We start from the raw sequence: 8,324 nt of genomic DNA, 5'->3' as shown, positions 1-8,324 counted from the left end.
CTGTGAAGCTCGCTTTCAATTTTTTGTTAGCATGAAGAATGAACTAGCTGACAATATTCACCTGTCAATGGGAAAGAAGCTTTAATTCCTCATCAAAGACACTCAACTCCTTTGCCTGTTAATAGCTTCACCTCCACGGGTCAAGATTGCCAAAAGCTCTTTGTGAAATGGCTGTGGGCAATGGGGTGTAGAATTATCATATTGATTACTAGATACACTCAGTGCTTTTTTCTGATGGGATGCAGGGGTACGCATACCCCTAAACATTTTGGCCTCATTGAGGGGCAGTATTTCAATATTCGTAGGAAAATGAGAGTACTCCTGGAATTTTTTTTTTAAAAAGCACTAGATATACTTTTATAATCTCTTATAAACATAAATGACCATATTAATTAATTTTATGGTTTTTTAGACCCGAAGCTTCCTTTGTATGTTTTAGGTGCATTTTGGCTAGCCACATAGAATAGCGGAACATGTTATAGTTTTGACAGTAGAACTGCCTACCAAATACTAGAGGCCAAGGCTGATGTCCCTAACACAATTACTTAGGAGTCGGCCCCAGTGAAGACAGTGAGATGTACTTCTGAGTTAGCATGCATAGGACTGCACCATAAAGGAAAGATTGCCACAGATCAGAGAATCTCTCTGGCCACGGTTGCAAATGCATCATGAAATTGGAATTCAGCATTCTCTGTTAATATTCACTGTCCTTTTCTCTCCCTTCTCTTCCAGCCATGAAGTACAGGGAGCACAGAACACTGCCCTTGATTTGATAGGTTTCTCTGCAGCATTTTGTGGGACTTCCACTCAGCGGGAGAAGTAAATGAGGCCGAAATAAACTACAGTGGCCGGATTATAGTCTTCATCTGAGTTATTGCCAACCTGGCGTGGAGTAATGTATCAGTCCAGTGGAGTGCTGTATCATTATGCTGTATTTTATCTGGCACTGGAGTTTGGGACTGAGTAATCCGAAGCAATTGTGTTCAGTCCCATGTTTGCTACAAAGCGGTTTCCTAGCCAACATGTAAAGTATTCATTGGGAATGGATGAAACAGTGTGGCACTCCTATTTGAAATCTGCAGCCATCGAAGCAATTGGCATTTGGAGTGAGCAGAAGCATTTTACCTGGGATGAGCTTGTGATTCAACTGCTAGGCCATATAAAGGCAAATTCTAAGCCAAGGAATGGAGGGAGGGAGCCTTGAAACACTCACAATAGGGTAGGTGCTTATAAAAATGGCACTTACAGTAGATTGTATAGGTTGTTTGGAACGACTGAACTCGGTTGATCCATCCTTCACCTTGAAATTGGCTTCTTCTTTTTGTAGAACGTTCTTTTCTTTCTTTTCTGTTTTGTATAATGTTCTGTTCAGGGTGCAGGATGGGGGTGGGGAACCCTGCTGATGCATATCTGAATCCCAGTTTCATATAATGTATTTGTATTTATTGCCTGCTTTTAAATTTCTACAGGTAATTGATGAATCTTCGTTCTTACTCTTTTTTTGACACCCTTCTTGAGTATTTCTTCTAACAATGAACTCAGCTGGTGAGTGCCCTCAGAAGTGTACAGTACAGGGGAGTGCAGTGGGATGTCCTTGCTGGCTGCACCACTGAACACTCCTTTTAGGAGAATATCTTTTTAGCTCCAAAGTAGTGGAGTGTCTCTCAAATTGTGTCTACTTGAGGGAGACACCTGTATGAAATGATGGCAAGTAGGTGGGGGAGGTTAGAGGGAGAGGAGCAGCACAAAGGGGATAGGCATAAAAAGAAGGGCAAGTGGTAAGTCCACAGTCTGCCTAGGGGCAGTTTAAACTCTGGTGCCACCTGTTACAACTCACTGGAAAAGCTTAGCAGACTTTTCTATCAAGGGTTAGTTGGGGAGGCCATTTATTCATGGACAAAGTTTTGTAACATGACGATTGCAAACATAGGTGCCAGCTCCCTGGGGCCCTGGGTGCCCAAGCACACACAAAATTTCCCATTAAGGGGCTGGGCACACACAAATTTAGGTGACAGGGCCATCCACACTGCATGGCACCCATGGCCCTGGGCACCTACGATTGCAGGGCCAAGCTGGCACTCCTGGTTGTAAAAGGTTATGTGAAACCTGGAATATTCCAAGAAAGATGGTACCCATTTCTGAGGTATGTCAATCATATACATCCTAAATTCAAACACGTTCAACAGTTCCGGATTGTTATAAGAGCTCCCTGAGCTACTAAGATAAAATAATTGCAGTTTGTAGATTTTGTGAGGACTCTACACATATTTTCTTAAAACATGTTGTGTTTGGTCTGTGTCACCACATGATGGATTCTATAGAAAAACAATGTTGTTGTTGTTTTATTTTAAAAAAAGCAATAGTTAGTGCTCTTAAAGACAATCAGCTAATTAGAGGACTACAGTGGCAAGTATGGCAGGCAACAGGAAAGCCTACCTCAGGAATGAGGATCCTGCTGACTCTCTAGATGTTGTTGGACTCCGACTCCCATGAGCCTTAGCTAGCATGGGGAAGATAGTGTGTGTGTGTGTGTGTGTGTGTGTGAGAGAGAGAGAGAGAGAGAGAGAGAGAGATAGGAAGTTGTAGACTGAGAACATCTAGGTTCCTCATCCTTGGCCTTTGCTTATGGCAGGTGCGGGGAGCCTTCTTCAGCCTGAGGGCGGCATTCCCTTCTGGGACCATGAGCAATAAATATAATTCTTACCTTTGTACAATAGGGTAGCGTGGTGGGCAGGAATGCCTCACGTTGGGAGGACACACAAGGACCTGTCTGAACCAGGTCCCAGCAGGGGGAAGACTGAGGAGGGGGATGGGAGTGATAGAGGAGGAACACGGAAGAGGTAAAGGAACCAGAGGAGGCGAGATGTGAGGGAATGAGAGGGAGAAGGCGGCAGTGAGGAAAAAGAGGATTTGTGCTGCCGAGGAGGGGAAAAGGGAAGAGTAATCTGACGGAAGAGTTTGGGGCTGTTGACCCATGTGACATGCTGGTAAGAAGGAGGGGGTGCAAAGGCAGGCAGGAGAGGAAACCGTATGAGGGGAGACAGGAAAAGAAACTGTATAAAGGAAGAGAGTGGTGAAAAGGTAAACAATAAACAGTAGACTGGGAAACAGGAAGGGCAGGGGGAGGAAAAAAAGAAGAAAGATAGGACATAAGACGTACAGTGGAACCTCGGGTTACATATGCTTCAGGTTACATATGCTTCAGGTTACAGACTCCGCTAACCCAGAAATAGTGCTTCAGGTTAAGAACTTTGCTTCAGGATGAGAACAGAAATCGTGCTCTGGCGGTGCGGCAGCAGCAGGAGGCCCCATTAGCTAAAGTAGTGCTTCAGGTTAAGAACAGTTTCAGGTTAAGAACGGACCTCCAGAATGAATTAAGTACTTAACCCGAGGTACCACTGTATGTGAAACCAAACAAACTGTGCCCTGTTACAGAAGGGAGAAACCAAACTCTTTAAGTAAACAAAGGGCTCTTGAGAATAAGAGACCACTTGGGGTTCTGAGGACGTCTGTCTTCTATACACACTCAGGACTCACCCAGACTTGCACTTGTCCCGTGCCGAGAAAGCATGGGTCCAAGTGGTTTTCCGCTTCTCTAATGCTTTCTAGGTCACAGGACCGAGTGGTTTTGTCTTTGCCCCATAACTTTCCTCTGGCAAACCTGCTCTTTAGCGCTAAATCAGAGCAAATGTCAATCCAGAGAAAAAGCAATTGACGTTTGCTCTGAGAGGAAGCGGCAGGGCAACAGCAAGTCTGGAAGAGCCCTCAGAGATCCCTCTTTATCCCCCATCCAGGCAAGCAAGGAGCATTAGAGTTCAAGGACACATTCCAGTCAGGAGGGTATGGAACAGGCCTGGTGGTGCTTGTGGCCTTGGGAGAGTCCCAAGGAAAGAAAGGCCTGGGGGGCCACATTCAGTTCCCCAGGCCTGAGGTTCCCCCCTGCAGCTACTGATGATACTGCCAAACCTTTGCTTTCATTAGACCAGCACTCTCCACATGAGCACCCCTGATTATTTTGACCCTTGGTTGTTGTTATTACAATTTGTATACTGCCCTGTACACATAGGTCTCAGAGCAGTTCACAACACAAGTTACAACACACAAAGGCAGATGGGGGCTGGTGGAGGTAGACTTAGGTTGGTGGGGTAGTGCCCATTTTCTTTAATGGACAAGCCTCTCTTGCATAACTGCTGATTAATTGGGCCTGGTAACGCCATCAGCTCAGTGTTTCCATGGGGCCCTGTCCTGACTCATCAGGTCAGTCTGATGCCTGCTCTGATTCACCAAGATCCAGGTCAGTCAGCCCAGCGGAAGCTGGCTTGCTTTCCAACAGAAGAGGGAGCTCAGGACCACCTTTGACTGAAGAGCTGGGCCAGGTTCCAGTTGCCAGACCATGTCCTAAATGAAAGAGAATGTTTCATCATATATGCTTCTAGCCAGGCAGTCACTAAATACACAGTAAAAGTGATTCATCAGCCATTAAAAAAAAGTTGTGAATGAGTCACAGGATTTTATTTTTGTCATTTCTAGAAATATACTAATCCATATTTCCTGGTGAGTCTTTGATGCAACCATAATATTTAAAGGACTGCTACTTCACTGCTGTACTTTTTTTCCAGAGCCATGTCCTGTTTAATGTTTCATAACTTAGGAGGAATATTATTATTCTTCTGCTTCAGGGGGAGGATATTTTCTAGAACTGGCACCCAGAAGTGAAGTACCAAGGTGTGGTTTTGCCCCTTGATTAGTTGGTCTAACCCTCGGCTTTGTAGGCTACAAACCTATACACACTTACCTGTGATAAAGTTCTTACTCAGTAGGTCTTACTTACGAACTGACATGGTTGCAATTGCATTGCTATATGGTTGAGAGGAATAAAAATATCTCCTCATTCTGGATCTCTTTCAGCCACCTTCTCTTGAAAACAAACAAACACATTTTCATTCTTTCCTGTCTGCTTCAGTTTTGTTTTCAAGAAAATCTTGGAGAATGAAAACAATAATAATTTGGAATATTTTACTCTGGGTACAAGTGGTTCACTTGCTGTTCCTCATCAATGAAAGTGTTCATTGTGAGTCCCTCTCTAGCTAGTCCAGGATCTCATAATCATTTCTTTGTTTGGGTGCAAAGCCCAGTCACTTTTCACCTGACAGCCTCTCAGTTTCTTCATATGTGACAGGAGCATTTGAAGTTCACAACTTTTTACTGAGAAATAAGGTCCCACATCCTTTTAAAATAATGTTTGTTGGAGCAAGGCTTCCTTCCTTTGACACATCTTTTGCTACCTCCTGTTCCTGGTATTTGGGCCGGTTTATGGGCCGTTCCTTCCAGAAAAAACTCTTTAAAAGGCTTTGAAGTGAAGCGTGCACTTGGTGCACATCACTAACATTCTCAATGCCAGTGCTGCTTAACATGCACAGGAATAAACATTTCACTAGATGGTGCTCAAGCACCAGTAATCTATACGGTAGTTATTCTTTCCCTTTCAGGACAGCATAAGAAGATGGTTTTGTTTATGAGGGTTGAATAACAGTTTTGGTTAAGCTGCACCTACAGGGTGGGAGTTCTCCCATTTGCAACAACAGTCTTTCCATTTTACACTTTGTTTTTTGTGCCTAAACAGTTGTATACTGAGTACTGTGTTCTATGTTGTTGTTTTCTTAAACCCCCCAATGTTTCACAGTTGTTTCACGCATGTCTTCTCTTGTATCCTGTCAAATTCCAAATGTATGACCAAACGTCTTGAGACGTTTAACAGCTCTAATCTTGAGTGTTTTAACAACAGCCACAAAAGAATCATATGCTTGCGCAAATTACGACATCTCCATGGCCAAAACATTATCTCATGCAGATCCAGACATGACAATACTTAATGTTAAACCCTATTACAGACTTTATTAAGTACTCCCTTAGGATGCTGGGCAGAGCTGCGTATTCCTGCTGATTGTAGTTCAGAAAGGGCAAACCAGGCTTATTCACGCAAAGTGTGTCAGTCTAGACAGCCAATGTTTTCTTAACCCAGAAACCACGGAAAGCAAGCAGAGCCTTTTGCAAACGTGGTGTCCCACAATCAAAGCTCTGGCCAAGCCAAGCTTGTTATGAATGAATGACTGAATGAATGATCAATGCACCAATTACTTTTCTCTAAGGAGTAGAAATTTTATATTGATTGATGGAGCTCTTTTTTGAGTTTTGGCCAGGAAGGTATTCTCCCAAGTAATGATTTTATGAATGCAACTGGGAATGATTAGTTTGTTCATTATACACTAGGTGTGGGACCCGGTGACCCTCTAGATATTGTTGGATTCCAGCTCTCATCAGTCCCAACCCACATGATCAATGGTCTAGAATGATGGGGACTGCAGCCTGACAATATCTGGAGAGCAACACATCCCTCATCCCTGTTGTGTATATCCTCAATCTCTCTTTTGCATGTCCACTCACATGCATGTGTGCACTCACCCACATGTAGACATATTTTTACAGGGCACCTGCAAGTTTTGAAAACAAATGGGACAGTGATCCACTGATATTCCATTTCTTCCTCCTTGCATTCAGGTACCACCAATATCTTGAACTGTTAGAATTTGAAAGGTAAAAATGAAAGACGTATTTCCACACCATATTGACCATACTTTCCCCCTCTTCGTTGGAAGTCCTAACAGGTCAAAATATGTTCTTTTTTAAAACACAATTTTAATTACTTTATTATCATAAACATATTATATTGGAGCAATCTTAACAAGGGGTTGGGGAGGCACAGAGCAACAGGCTAAACCATAGTTTAATGTTACATGCAAGAGCGTTGAGTTTGCGTACTTCTTCCTTCCCTCTTCTGGCACATGAGTGAGGAAATTGGAGGCATCCATTTCTCTTTCTAAACTAAGCACTGTTTATTGTTTTGTTCCTACCAGGAACTGCAGTTAGTTTTAACGATGGTTGATCTAAACAATCTATGTTAATCATAAACCAGAGTTTGAAGTGCATGACCTATTGGGACTTCCTTAGTAGTACAGTAAGCAACTACATATCCACAGCCTCTCCAGCTAGCATGCTTGGGAAACAATATAGATGAAAAAGGAAAAATGATACATATGCAATTTCAACAGTGGCAGTTTCTGAAAAAAATTATAATTCCCACCCCCCTCATGCAACAGGAACATCTAGCCCCAAGAACAAGTCAACACAAATAGCAAACTTACCAGAACGGAATCGGCATAAAATTACCTAAATCTGGTTTTAAAAATCCATTAAAAGGCAGGCAAACTCCTGCAGACTCTGACTCATTTCATTTTGTCGCAGTTCCTTCATATTGTGCTAAGCACACTCCCCACCCACTCAGTGGTGGGAAGTTCCAGAGTTTGGTTTCCTGGATGAGAAAGAACTGTGGGGATTTATGTCTTTATAAGATCCATCTTACTATTCTTTCCAAGGGTCTACCTACACAACTGCTGAGTATGAGACTTGATCAGCAGCGCTGGTTCTGTAAGATGAGCCTAAATGGACCTGTCTGCTGATGGGTCAGCTCAGTGGCATTCTGTGCTGGATTCTTTGTATGGAACCCTAAGACGCCCCGATATTCCACTTGACTCTTTCCACACCCAGGTAACTTTATCAGGATCACTACTGTTGTTGTTGTTGTTGTTGTTGTTATCCACCTAACACCAGAATATTATTATTATATTATATTAATGCCAAACTAGACTTGCAAGTAGCTTACAAAACATAAAACCCATTACACATACATTAAAGTAGAAACACCTGCAATTAAAAAACATTATAAAGCAATCTAATTAAAATAACAGTGATTAAAACAGCAGACTCCTGTCCATAGATCAAGGCAATTCCTATACAGTGGTACCTCTGGTTACGAACTTAATTCGTTCTGGAGGTCCGTTCTTAACATGAAACCCTTCTTAACCCGAGGTACCACTTTAGCTAATGGGGCCTCCTGCTGCCTCTGTGCCACCAGTGCACAATTTCTGTTCTCATCCTGGGGCAAAGTTCTTAACCCGATGTACTACTTCCGGGTTAGCAGAGTCTGTAACCTGAAGTGTTTGTAACCCGAGGTATTTGTAAGCTGAGGTATCACTGTATAAACAGGTACATCTTCAAAAGCCAGTGGAATACAAATACAGATTGCCTCTCATATTTCATCTGAGAGTGCAACACCTAACACTGGTGCTACCAGTGAAAAAGCCTGATTTTGCATCACCACAAGCCTGTAATTATCAGGCTGTGGTAAGACCAAGCCAGTCCCTTCTTAATTTGGACATATGTATACTTGCTGTTGAATATATTGGCTGTGAGTCCTTGAAGACCTA

This window comes from Podarcis liolepis, assembly GCF_965112155.1.
Source record: "Podarcis liolepis genome assembly, chromosome: 4".
Taxonomy (NCBI): Eukaryota; Metazoa; Chordata; class Lepidosauria; order Squamata; family Lacertidae; genus Podarcis; species Podarcis liolepis.
This window is presented reverse-complemented; position numbering follows the sequence as displayed.